This window comes from Salvelinus fontinalis, chromosome 27 (genome assembly GCF_029448725.1).
Source record: "Salvelinus fontinalis isolate EN_2023a chromosome 27, ASM2944872v1, whole genome shotgun sequence".
Taxonomy (NCBI): Eukaryota; Metazoa; Chordata; class Actinopteri; order Salmoniformes; family Salmonidae; genus Salvelinus; species Salvelinus fontinalis.
This window is the reverse complement of record NC_074691.1, coordinates 6,930,236-6,944,889: the sequence shown is the minus strand read 5'-3', so window position 1 is coordinate 6,944,889 and position 14,654 is coordinate 6,930,236. Positions and strand designations below refer to the sequence as shown.

The 14,654-nt window shown below is 42.5% G+C and overlaps 1 long non-coding RNA gene across 1 annotated transcript; it reads left to right on the top strand.

The window, feature by feature from the left end:
* Positions 1–10,142: 10,142 nt before the first annotated feature.
* LOC129824933 (uncharacterized) lies at positions 10,143–13,772 on the top strand. Its single transcript, XR_008754810.1, has 3 exons — positions 10,143–10,310; positions 10,539–10,708; positions 11,068–13,772. It is a non-coding gene; the product is annotated as an uncharacterized LOC129824933 (long non-coding RNA).
* The last annotated feature ends 882 nt before the right edge of the window (positions 13,773–14,654 follow it).

The window sequence follows — 14,654 nt, the reverse complement described above, 5'->3', positions numbered from 1 at the left end:
TTTTTAAATTTACGGAAAGCCAGGGGCACACTCCAACATTCCGATATAATTTACAAACATAGCATGTGTGTTTAGTGAGTCGTCCAGATCAGAGGCAGAAGGGTTGACCAGGTAAGTACGTGAATTGTACATGAATTGGACTTTTCCTGTCCTGCAAAGCATTCAAAATATAACGAGTACTTTTGGGTGTCAAAGAAAATGTATGGAGTAAAAAGTACAATATTTTCTTTAGGAATGTAGTGAAATAAAAGTATAAAATATAAATGGTCAAGTAAAGTACAGATACCCCAAAAAACGACTTAAGTGGTACTTTAAAGTATTTTTACTTAAGTACTTTACACCACTGCAGAAGAAATACAACAACAGATGACACAGAGAAAGCGACGGAGAGAGGCAGAGGGGTGAGCACACACTAGACTGTATCACCTGTTGGATTCTGGCTTGACATATACTTATTCATGTTACCATACTAGAACTTATTGATTACTTTACATGTATTAGAAATGTATATGTTGGGGGTCAATGAAGGGTGAATAGGAACTTTGTGTATGGAAAGTTACTGGGTGAGAATAAGGGGAAGTTCCAAAAATTTATATTCTGTTCAAACTTGTTATTGCTGAATATTAATATGAATAAAATATAGAAGGAGGCAAAGAGCAACAGTCTAGTTTCAGTTCCTGATAATGCAGGCCAGTTGCTGTGGAACTAGGACAACGAGAAATGTGGAACTCAACTCGAGATAAGGTCAACAGTTGAAGAGGGAAGACACTGCTGGAAGGGGGGCCATAGGGGCCCAACCCGAAGACATTCTGACTACAGTCCTATCCCATACACACACACTTCCACACCCATGAGGGTCCTAGACTTAGGCAGGGCCATGACAATACCGGTAAGAGAAACCGACTAAGTTTCTGCCTAACAACAGAGAAGGATTGTTTATCTAAGACATACTGTACAAGGAGGTGACTCATGGTCGGAGGGTATAAATATGTGCTTTTGTGACTTGTATGTTGTGTCCACAGCTGAAGCACCCAGTGGGTTGAATAAACTTGGTTCGAGCTTTTTCTAGTTTTCCGTTTGAGCTGCTCTATGGAATCTAATTCCTGCACAGTAATTGTGTGTGTGCGTGTGTGTGTGTGTGTGTGTGTGTGTGTGTGTGTGTGTGTGTGTGTGTGTGTGTGTGTGTGTGTGTGTGTGTGTGTGTGTGTGTGTGTGTGTGTGTGTGTGTGTGTGTGTGTGTGTGTGTGTGTGTGTGTGTGTGTGTGTGAAGTTGTTGAGTGTTTTTTTGGCAATATACTGTAGATGTATGTGTTCCAGAGTAGAGGGTAGAGAGTGTTCCGGAGTACAGAGAACTACAGTAGCTACTGTAATTGAGTACTTTCAGTGTCTGCTGTGGCAGATGGGAAGGTGAAAGTTATCAGTAAAACATCTAATCTCTCAATGTTCGAATCTGTCAATGGTCATCTCAAAGTGTACCAAATTCATGCCTTTAGCTGTTGAAATAAAAAAATTGGGGGGCCCCTGGACCCCCATACTGGCTTTGGGCTAAGCCCCCAATATCTTCAAATCCTAGAAACGCCCCTGGTCTGGAATCAAGGATTTAGGCTTACTAACTCACTGTTATACACTACGCAGGTCAGACAGGCAGCCCACAACTCGAAAGGGGTTAAGTTTCAAAATGGAGCACAAATCCCAGATAAAGTATATTTTGAGAGGAATGCATGTAATGTAGTGTGATCTAATACCTGAAGAGTAAGGCCTATGTGTTTCAACCTGCATTCATTTGATTCTCGTGTCCCTCGTAGCCTACCGGCATTATGCAGACTTTAAGAGCTACGGCGACACCCAGTGGCCGATGACAAAACAGCAACTGAGAAATTTTGAACCAAATACAAGATTAAGAATAATATGTGATTGAATTTATGGAGTTGCATTTTATACATAAATCACATACAATTACTGATCAACTCCATAAGCTAAAAGATAGCCTAGGCAGAGATAGTAGATTAGTGGGCTATATTTAAATACCTTCTCTGGACTAGGTGATCGGGTTGTTGACATTGTTGAGCGGATGAGTGAAAAGCAGAAGGAGAACCATGCTGAAGTCAAAGAGAGGACATTAGATAAATCCTAACAGTTGGGTGGCAGACGAAACTGAATCTGACTAGAGTGAGTATGAATGACTAGGGGTGGCCGGTGTAATGAAGACGGCCTAGGTCGAGCCTCAATGTCCCAATGATGATAAAGAAGATTCTGGCCCAGTGGGAGTGAGATTTTTGGAAAGAACGGATCCTTGCCTTTTGGCTGATCCATATGTGTTGTCAGGTTGGGTGGAGTGGAGGAGGTGTTGGGGACTGTTGGGTCGGTGAAAGTGACTCGAAGTGGACTTGTGATGATTGCTTTGTAATTCTGCAGTTCAGGACCACGCGACTAGGAACAAGACCTCTGACTTGCTTTACTCTCCGGAGCAGGGCGCCATTGAAAGTAGTGAGAACTGGGCTGGCATTAAGTGTTGAGGAGGATCAACTGAAAATGTTGACTCCCTGTGTCTGTGACGCCCGCCGTTTGGTGCGACGCAGACCCGGTGGAGAGGGTAATGAAACGGAGAAGACACTGTATGCCCTGCTGAGTTTTGATGCTGTCTTTACCAAACAAAGTAAAGTTAGGATGTGTCAGTTATCCCATGAGAGCTTTTGTCCCAAACCCATTACGTGGTTTTAGGTGCCAAGCTTATGGTCATGTTGCAGCAGTGTGTAGGAGGGAGATTCCTAGATGTGAGAAGTGTGCAGGAGGGCATGAGTCAAAGGAAAGGGTAGTATCGGTTGGGAAAGTTTGTTAACTGTAGGGGTACTCATGGTGCTGGAGATCAGATGTGTTCGGTGAGAGAAAGACAGGTTGAGGTAGCCAAGATCAGAGTAGTACAGAAGTTGTCGTATGCTAAGGCAGTGATAAGAGCAGTAGAGGAAGAGGGTACAGGGCGAGGGTACCTGAGAGAATTCCTGTGAGTAGACGTAGGCCAATAGAGAGTGATGAGAATAATATGTGCTTCAGTAAGGTTGGTTTCTCAGCGTTCATAGCCATGGTTATCATCTGTACCACAGAAATGGAATGTAAGTCACAGGAAATAGATGTTGTGGTGGCAGCTGCAGAGAAGTACTTGGGATTAGGAGATTTTACTGCAGAAGAGTTACAGGGGGTGTTGAATGGTAGTGTCCCGTCTCCAGGCCGTCGGTCTGGTGTAGGATTAGATAGGGTTAAAATAGTGGAATGCGGTGGTGTTTTTTTATGAGGGTTAATCGGTGGCAGGGTATTTTTATCCTTTTGTATTTTTTGTATTATATCTAAATAACACACTGCGTTCATATTCAATGACCCCCTGTCACAAATCTAGGCTAAAATTAAGGTATCTTCGTTTTTTTCTTATGAGTAAAGGTGTTTTCAGTCTGTAGCCCCTTCAAACTCACCTCTGGACCTCGAAGCCAGTTCCGCAGTATTTCTTCATTGTTCCCCTCTAACCAGGGACTGATTTAGACATGGAACACCAGGTGTACAATTACTTATCAGGTAGAACAGAACTAGCAGGCTCCGGACCTCGTAGGGTAGGAGTTGAGTTGGGGGGGGGGGGGGGTTACTGGTCTATATATCACTGCTGGTTGTCCAACCTGCCACAATTAACTGTTTGCATGAATTTACAGACACAACATGCTCTCATATAAACTGGACAAAAAAATAAACCCAACATGTTACAATTTCATATATTTTAGTTACAGTTTATAAGGGAATCACTTAACTGAAATTAATTCATTAGGCCCTAATCTATGGACTTCACATTACTGGGAATACAGATTTGCATCTTTTGGTTACAGATACCTTAAAAAAAAGGTAGGGATTAGTCAGTATCTGGTGTGACCACCATTTGCCTCGTTCAGCAACACATCTCCTTTGCATAAAGTTGATCAGGCTGTTGATTGTGGCCTGTGGAATGTTGTCCCACTCTTCAATGGCTGTGCGAAGTTGCTGGATATTGGCGGGAGCTGGAACAAACTGTCGTACACGGCGAATCAGCCCATCCCAAACATGCTCAATGGGTGACATGTCTGGTATGTATGCAGGTCATGGAAGAACTGGGAAATGTTCAGCTTCCAGGAATTGTGTGCAGATCCTTGCGACATGGGGCCGTGAATTATCATGCTGAAACATCAGGTGATGGCGGCGGATGAATGGCACGACACTGGGCCTCAGGATCTCGTCACGATATCTCTGTGCATTCAAATTGCCATAGATAAAATGCAATTGTGTCCGTTTTCTGTAGCTTATGGCTGCCCATACCATAACCCAACCCCCACGGGGCACTCTGTTCACAATGTTGACGTCAGCAAACCTTTTGCCCACACGACATCATACATGCTGTGTGCCATCTGCCCAGCACAGTAGAAACCTAGATTAATCTGTGAAGAGTGTACTTCTCCAGCGTGCACACTAAAACGACATTGGAGGCGGATTATGGTAAAGAAAATAACATTAAATTCTCTGGCAACAGCTCTGGTGATCATTCATGCAATCAGCATGCCAATTGCACGCTCCCTCAAAAATGTAGACTTTGTGGCAACTTAATGTGTTGCATGACAAAACTGCACATTTTAGAGAGGCCATTTATTGCCCCCCAGCACAAGGTGCACCTGTGTAATGATCATGCTGTTTAATCAGCTTCTTGATATGTCACACCTGTCAGGTGGCTGGATTACCTTGGCAAAGTATGGGGGAAAAATATATGCACTCATTAAGTTGCTCTGGATAAGAGTGTCTGCCAAATGACTCAAATGTCAATGTAAAATGAGAAATGCTCACTAACAGGGATGTAAACAAATTTGTGCACAACATTATTTGAGAAATTAGTATTTTGTGCATATGGAACATTTCTGGGAACTTTTATTTCAGCTCATATAACATGGAACCAACACTTTGCATGTTTTATATATTTTTGTTCAGTATAGTTGGACTAGGGACCTAATTGTTATAGGACTTCTCTCAATTCACCCTTGCAGTCAGCTCCTTTCACTCCTATTTGTCCCTAGAGCAGCGATTCACAAACATTTCTGTTCCGGGACCACCAAATCACCGTCATGCTATTGAGGATCACCATTGGCAGTCAGTTTTTTTTTTTTTTTTTACATAAAATATCTTGCCGGTCAAATGTAGTCCATTTTAGCATTGACTGTAACCAATTAAAGCATATTATTATAAACTAATTTCATTGTGAAAAGTAATGTAAAATTGCTTATAATACTCACTACAAACTGTTATTTTAGGAAGAAAAATTCAATAAAAATCAACAACAAATCGCAGACCACCTGCAGTACACCGGGTTGAAAACCACTGCCTAGAATGTAGTCTTAACTTGATCTCTTGCAGGTAACGTTATTCTGATTAACCTCAAATACACTGAATATACCAAACATTAAGAACACCTTCCTAATATTGAGTTGCACCCCCCCTTTTGCCCTCAGAACAGCCTCAATTCATCGGGGCATGGACTCTACAAGGTGTCAAGCGTTGGAGTCAACATTCCAAAGCTTCCCAAAGTTGTCTGGACGTCCTTTGGGTGGTGGACCATTCTTGATACACACGGGAAACTGTTGAGTGTGAGAAACCCAGCAGCGTTGCCGTTCTTGACACAAACCGGTGCGTCTCATTTAAATTCATGTGTGTTAAATGGAATAGTAACTGAAATCTGGACACTGACTGTAGGTCTATTACGTCTCACATGTAGTCTATTATCATATTAACTCCTGCAGAATTATGCATTTCTTGCAGTGAAATTATTCAACAAATGTTAATTTTGTCTTGGGAACAGGAGTGGAGAAATAGGATTTCTTTCTTTCGGCATCTCTTGAGAAAATGTGAACGTGTGTGTAATGTGTTGTCTTTTACACTGTTGCGCAAGTATACAGAATTGCTCTTTATTTGCAGCCTGTTGTCATTCCGAGAGTCTGTATGAACTGTTGTGACTAAAGCCTCCAGATTTAGAATGCTGCTGTATGTTCTCCTGTGCATCTCTCTTCCCTGGATCAAGCTCTCCTGCCACTTTACCTTCAGGACATAGTTTGGAGGTGAAATGGAGGCCGGATCAATACTTCTCAGCGTTTTTCCCCCCTATTTAATTAATAGAATCAATTTTTGTACTAAAAAAACAATGCGCTACTTTATCTAGACGGTCAATTGTTTTATCTCAACTAAAGGTCTGGATGATATAGTCACAAGGTTTCAATTACTTCATGCCTTAATGAGGAGGGACATGTTGTTGTGTCTGTTTGTCTGTTCCTGAGCCTGTCCGTAGGGCCCATACCTGTAGGGGATGCAGCAATGAGCCAGCGCAGGCTGTCTGTGAAGGAGCTGGGTCAGGACTGCCAGGACTGGCTCTACAGGAAGAAGGAGCGCAACGGTTTCCTGGGAACCAAATGGAAGGACTACCGGTTTGTTCTGAAGATGACCTCCCTCTACTGGTACACCTATCAGATGGTGAGTTGTGTTACGTCATTGAGTGTTGGGGCTGAGTCAGTAGACATTTTATCAGCTACATTTCAGTGCTTTAGTTTAGGGGATACAGAAATGTACGCCCGTATTGACAGTCATGGCAGACACCGTTAAAATAACTGGATGAGAATGGCTTGTGTAGTACTCAAAGCTTAAAACAGTAATGTGTACTATTCTCCCAGGCAATGTTTTTCCAACCAAGCATTCCCTTGTCTTGTCACGACATATAATCCTCATGCTGAGAAAGCAGAAGGATACTTCAACACGTCAGACGTTGCTGTCGACCAAGCGGCAGAGTGCAAGAAGAAGCAGTAAGGTTTTTCTGTGCACGGCGATGATCTAATTGAAAGTTTCCATTTGGCCAGTAGGAAAACAGAGTGGTGTGGGGTTTGGCTTTTTGTACATTGTTTGAACGTATGCTTCTATCAAAGAAACACACATACTCTTCTCCTCATGTACAGTTGAAGTCAGAAGTGTACATACACTTAGGTTGGAGTCATTAAAACTCGTTTTTCAACCACTCCACAAATTTCTTGTTAACAAACCATAGTTTTGGCAAGTTGGTTAGGACATATACTTTGTGCATGACACAAGTAATTTTTCCAACAATTGTTTACAGACAGATTATTTCACTTATAATTCACTGTATCACAATTCCAGTGGGTCAGAAGTTTACATACACTAAGTTGACTGTGCCTTTAAACAGCTGGGAAAATGATGTCATGGCTTTAGAAGCTTCTGATAGGCTAATTGACATATTTTGAGTCAATTGGATGTGTACCTGTGGATGTATTTCAAAGCCTACCTTCAAACTCAGTGCCTCTTTGCTTGACATCATGGGAAAATCAAAAGAAATCAGCCAAGACCTCAGAAAAATAATTGTAGACCTCAACAAGTCCGGTTCATCCTTGGGATCAATTTCCAAACGCCTGAAGGTACCACGTTCATCTGTACAAACAATAGTACGCAAGTATAAACACCATTGGGACCACGCAGCCGTCATACCGCTCAGGAAGGAGACGCGTTTTGTCTCCTAGAGATGAACATAATTTGGTCGAAGAATGCCGAAGAACACCATCCCAACCGTGAAGGACAGGGGTGACAGCATCATGTTGTGGGGGTGCTTTGCTGCAGGAGGGACTGGTGCACTTCACAATATAGATGGCATCATGGGGAAGGACAATTATGTGGATATATTGAAGCAACATCTCAAGACATCAGTCAGCAAGTTAAAGCTTGGTCGCAAATGGGTCATCCAAATGGACAATGACCCCAAGCATACTTCCAAAGTTGTGGCAAAATGGCTTAAGGACAACAAAGTCAAGGTATTGGAGTGGCCATCACAAAGCTCTGACCTCATTCCCATAGAACATTTGTGAGCAGAACTGAAAAAGCGTGTGTGAGCAAGGAGGCCTACAAATCTAACTCAGTTACACCAGCTCTATCAGGAGGAATGGGCCAAAATTCACCCAACTTATTGTGGGAAGCTTTTGAGTCTACCCGAAACGTTTGACCCAAGTTAAATAATTTAAAGGCAATGCTACCAAATACCAATTAAGTGTAGGTGAACTTATGACCAACTAGGAATGTGATGAAAGAAATAAAAGCTGAAAGCAATCATTCTCTCTACTATTATTCTGACATTTCACATTCTTAAAATAAAGTGGTGATCCTAACTGACCTAAGACAGGGAATTTTTACTAGGATTAAATGTCAGGAATCGTGAAAAACTGAGTTTAAATGTATTTGGCTAAGGTATATGTAAACTTCCGACTTCAACTTTATATTATTCTTATTTTTCATTTCAGTAGATACACTGTTGAAGTACATAGGTTCATGTCTTGGCCATGTAACGGTAAAAGCGAGATGTATTCTTTGATCACAAGCATGACTTCCAACACATGAAAGTTATGACTTTCTCACAGTAAGAGTCAGCGGAAAGCTTCCCCTCTGCACAGCACACTTCCCAGGTTGCAGGGAATTGCTGGGCTTTTGCACACGTTCAAACTCAAATGTAGTCCTTTGTACAGTAAGCTTCCCTCGCTGTCTAATATCTGTCCAGTATATTTCAAACGGTGGTGTGTATTATCACACTTGGCCTGTATTATCTTGTTTCCTCTGTAAGTTATCGTTGCTTTTGATCTAAAGGTATACATGCAGAATGCATTCATTAACTGCTGGTCTGCTGTTGACCCCTTTTTGTGGTTTCACTAAGGTTTCAGTTAAAACACTTGGCATACCACTAATAAACACACGACATAGCCTAGTACTTGTTGATCTGACAGCCACGTTGAGTCGTACGACGGTTGTGGCGCTTTACTTCGCCACCGAGAGTCTGAGGGAGATGAACGAGTGCAAAAGAGATGGCGAGAGAGGAAAGGAGGGAAGTGGATGCAGGCTGGGAGGTCGTAGTTTACTTCTGCAACGCTGAGGTCAAAAGGCACACTCGCTGGCAGAGGACGTGGGCAGATACTGTGAAAATAGAGCTGGATTTGTGTGAACACTACGGTTCTACTGTTCACATGGTGTGAAGGTTGCATGTTATTGTTATTGTTATGGCATGTTATTGTATGTTATCTGAGTTAAACTTGGTCTCATGGGGCCATATTACAATTTCCATTAGTTGGCCATCATGACATCTGACATCTGACTGGTTAAATAAATGTTTTAAATGATCTGGAAGCTCTACTCCTAAGTACATAAAACATTGGACGTACCGGTTAGGGGTTTTAAGGCAGGGCTTCTCCATGTTACAGATGGCTGTTTAAACTGTCAACGGCAGATCCTGCTACACTGAATGAGTTGTCAGAGAAGAACACCAGACGTCGTAGTCTCTCAAGGGATTACATGGATCGTTCATTTCATTTTCAAAGGATCTTTCCCAGTGTTGTTGATGGGGATAGACCGAAATGAGCTGGGAGATGGAGGGAACATAGTGTGATGACTGGTGAGGCCGGGGATCGCATATGTGCTGAGGGTGACGGCCTTAACCTCTCGACCAACCTCGGGTGTTACATAGATTTTTCTAACAAATGACTCTAGCAAATTGGGGCGGCAGGTAGCCTAGTGGTTAGAGCGTTGGACTAGTAACCGAAAAGTTGCAAGATTGAATCCCTGAGCTGACAAGGTAAAAATCTGTCGTTCTGCTCCTGAACAAGGCAGTTAACCCACTGTTCCTAGGCCGTCATTGAAAATAAGAATTTGTTCTTAACTGACTTGCCTAGTTAAATAAAAAACTGTAATTTCTGTGGCTCACTGTGTGTGGCTACAGTGAGGCAAGTGACCAAGAAGAGGTCAAGTCACAGGAGACAATCTGTCCCTTTTCACTCTGAGCAGCTGACCAAAGACTGTGTCAATGTGAGTGCTCTTTGCCCCATTCAACTACTTTGTTGACACATGCCGATTTGCAAGCGTTGATGCTAATGTTTGCTATAGTTGGAGTGGGATATCTTTAGACAATAAGTAGACTCAGACTCCATGTCTGCTGTTTTAGATGAAACAATGAGAGCCTCACGTTAACCCAATGTGAATGATAACCCAGTGTGAATGTCTGCACCGTTTATGCCCACCCAGGGACGTGTTCCCCTGCCTCGCTCCACCTCCTCCCCCTGTCACTCCACTGTCCCTGTGTCTGCCCCTACCACCATTATGATGTCAGAGAGCATTGAGTCCAGCTGTCTGGATGTCCCTTCTCCGGAGAGGGCAGTGGGCAGGTCCTCCCCTCAGAGAGGAAGAGGAAGATGGATTGGGGGCTGAGGCCCAGGGTGTAAAGGAGGGTGAGCTGTGTTAGCTTTTCTGTATCAACACCCAACATCATCCTCTTGACTATACTGGATTGGCACACAAGATGACGTAGCAGCCTAGTTAACACCCACACATCTACACTGAGTGTTCTTATGAAATCATAATAAGAGTTGATCAACTTGTTTTGAATGATAACATATGTGAAGGATCGCATATTTCAGTGCCAAATCTTGATTTATTATACTTCTTATGATTTTTAGAGGGCGCATCTGATGAGACGGAGGCACTGTACATCAATCTAAAGCAGGACAGAGTATCGCCAACGGGAGAACTGACGAGGGACTTCAGAGGGTCATTCATTCGATGCTGCAAAAATGACAAAGTCAATGAGAGGCTGCATCTGGTCAGGACCCTCAACAGCTCTTTATCGGTGAGTCCACCCTTTGAGGATGTCACCTTTCTGGTCACTACAGTATATAACAGGGTCATGTTCTCTAGGGCGAACCATAGAAAAACATTTTGCAACTGGAAACGTAAATAACCATTTCTCATTGGACAAGTTCAGGTAGAAGCTCCCTGTTTCACTCATTTTCAGTGTGTTTTCTCCCTGCTGGACACAACCCTGATCAGTTGCATAGCTTGTCAATCACAAACTAAATGGGAGTATATACCAAACTATGAATATAGAAAGTTGAGTCTGCTTATGTTATTAATTTTAATTCCTGGGCTACAGTATCATGCCATAATTTTTCAACTCAGTGGGTGTCACCTGTGGTATCTGTTTCACAGGCAAAATAAGCCGACCTGTTGGCTATAGAACACGTGCTGGCCATGGTCACTGCACGGAGGGATTGTCAGTGGAGGGTTGGCAACTGTTGCTACTGCAGGAGATCATTCACCACAAGAAAAACCCACCAGGTGGCAGCAGAGAGCTGTCTTTCCCTTTCAGAGCACATTGGAGGGATCAGGGTCCGTATGTATCAACCAAGCACGAGTGCTTTTATGGCCAGGGACCTGATCCTAGATCAGCACCCCTACTCTGAGACGCTTTGTGAACACAGCCCAGATGCTTTTCTTCAGGCAGATGCAAAGATACAGTAGCTTATTTAAAATACAGACATATAGTTGAAGGTGAGAAAAAATTAAGTTGTATTCATCTTATTGAGGATATTCCTGAAAATTTGCTTTGAGTATTCCTAGGCTTTCTTGTAAAAATGGTTATACATGTTTGATTCAATGTTATGATTTTAAGAACGTATTTTGATATGCGGTGCCACGCAGAGATTATGGGGATATGATGCTCCGTGCTAATAACAGGGCATATTTATTCAGTCTGATATTGGACTAACTCACAAATTAGTTTTCTAGATAACAGGGTCCATAAAGTACACCATGAATTGTTATACTATTTTTTTCCCACTGTTGTTACACTGAAATAAGGGCTGTTTATTCAAGGTACAGCCACACCTATTTAAGTACACACCTAGTTCAATTACTGTCGTATAACATCACTGTGTAATAAAGGAAGCAGTGGCCTAAGCTAATGTTATCTAGACAATATTTTTTATTTAACTAGGCATGTCAGTTAAGAACAAATTCTTATTTACAATGACGGCCTAGGAACAGTGGGTTAACTGCCTTGTTCAGGGGCAGAACGACATATTTTTACCTTGTCAGCTCAGGGATTCGATCTAGCAACCTTTCGGTTACTTGCCCAATGCTCTAACCACTAGGCTACCCGCCGCCCCGTAAAGAAATGACTGAGAATTAGCATTCATATTTAATACTGTATATATTTGATCATTTTAACGTTGTAAATGTTTTGTACATTGTGTATGGGTTTTGTGGAAGTAACTTGTACTGTTTACATTTTGTATCAACCTGACAAGAATATGCAGTACAAAACAAAAGTCAGAGCTTTTGAAATGACGTATTGACTTATCTGTAGGCCACATGGCTCCAAATAGGATACTGTTGGCACCCATTAGACCTGCTGGTATTTCCATACAGAAGCATTCACACACTGAAGTTAGTATTAAAGCATGCCATCTGGGGTAACCATAAAATGTTCTATGTACTGTAAAGAAACTGCATAGAAATGCCGAAACCTCAAAGTTCTGTGAAGGAAGTTGACAGAAAGTAGCCTGGAAGATGCAGATGATATCTTAGCCATCTGTTGCTGGCCCTTTGTGTCAAAGCACAAAGAAGGAGACTTTGCTGGCTGCCCTCCCTGTCAACCTCACCGCTCTAACGCCAACTCATTTGAATGAGAATGAACGGGGGTGTTATTTTCGTCTTTCTCCATTAGAGGTGTTATGCCTGATGGAGGGCCTGTCAATCCAAACCAGTCACACCTCGCTGTAGTCCTCGGGGTAGGTAGAGGGAACTCACCTTGCAACTTTAATAAGGTGAACAGACTTTAAATGTGTTTACCAGGATGTTATCCTATCTGACTCCCCCTCAGGGCGAACACACTAGATATGTACCGGTAACTGGGGTCAGACGGAAGGCAAGGCAACAGAGAGGGAAGCCTGCTGCAGTAGACGTTTTTGGCTGGCTACTTAATACAACACCGCCGTGTGCTTATTATGTTTGATGACGAGGCTCTTTTCAAACTGACTACTGTACATTGGAGTGGTTGCGTGGGTCTTGGGTACTGTACATTTGTATGAGCTTGAGCTGTGAATTCAAATCGGGACATTCTGGAGACGTGACATCTAAATGGACAACAGAGAACGAGACTTAATAAACACCAAGAGACAAAATGGCAAACCATTTCAGAGGGCAAGTTTTCAACAAACATGTTTAGAGAAACAAACCACGTCTCCGTCCGCAGTTTTTACTCGTAGAATCATACCGTCTAAAAAGAAAATCACGACAGCTGTGAGGGGAACGAATAGTTTCTGAACAATTGTATAAACGCCAACAGATCACTTGTTTGTTTTTGTGTCGGTAAAATTAATTATGCAAGAAAGAGTGGTGGAAACTCCTTTATGCGCAAATATTCATATAATAACCATGTTATCGAAATAAACTTGGATTCACACGATGATATGGTGTGTGGTCCTCCCACTATGACTCGGGAAACCACAGAGTTTATTAGGCTACGGTGAAATGATGATGAACTTCACAGGGTGGCGAAAGTGCACGGTGAATCCTTTCCAAGAAAATATCCAGGGTCTTATTCTGGTGACATGATGATTGATGCTTGACTGCCATTTGACAAATAAACATATTCTCGCAATTATCAATAATAATCTCATGTAGACTAGCCTACCAGCACAGCCTACTGCACCGGAGTCCTATCTGTGAGCTGTTGGCTAGCGCACGTGTGCCAATACCAGTGCAAGCACATTTGCTATTGTTGGGGCCAGAGGAGTTAACACAGCCTATTCACATCCAACTATGGCACAGTTGCTTACAACTGTTAAATGCAGTGGAGGCTGGTGGGAGGAGCTATAGGAGGACGGGCTCATTGTAATGGCTGGAATGGAATAAATGGAATGGTATCAAACATATGGAAATGGGTCTCAAAATGAATTAATCATGAGAGGATTTGGGTGCATGCCTGCCTGTTTCCAAAGCATTTGTCTGCATGAATAGATTTAGAAATGTCCTGAGAATCCCTGGGCTGTATACATATCTAGCAGACTCAGACCTTCTCCACTCAAGTGTACAGAGAGCAATGTCAACAGCAACTTTAATGTTGTTCCATTCATTAATCCGTACCTGAGGTGCTCAGTCACGCACGCGCACACACACACACACACACACACACACACACACACACACACACACACACACACACACACACACACACACACACACACACACACACACACACACACACACACACACACACACTGGTGGTTATGGGGCACATTAGATTAAGTTGAATTGACGACACACGGTTTCACCATCCAAGCAGACATTATTCTATATCATGGTTGACAATCACAGCCGGATAAAATGTCCTTTCGCATCGAGTTCTCGCATTGTGTCAATATTACTGGGCTCTTTGGAATGAGTAAACAGCCTTGAACAATAAATGTCATGAAAATGAAATTATACACTGGGTGAGAGAGATGTGGGCCCAAGTAATCTACATAGCCGTGATAATGTGCGAAAAACATCAGCTATTTGTATTGGCAGATGTGTCCATCCCAAAGAATGTCCTGTGTCAACATGAGGTTGGTACAAGAAGGGCTACTTCTCTGTAGGTTATGTTCATGTATGTATTTTAGAAACAGATTCATCTCTTGACCTCTTATGTCCATAGTACCATCACTGTGTGAATTAAACTCATAATAAAGACTATTCTCTAAATGACCTAATATTAGACTATCAGCGCCCTATTCACAAAGAGTCTCAGAAGT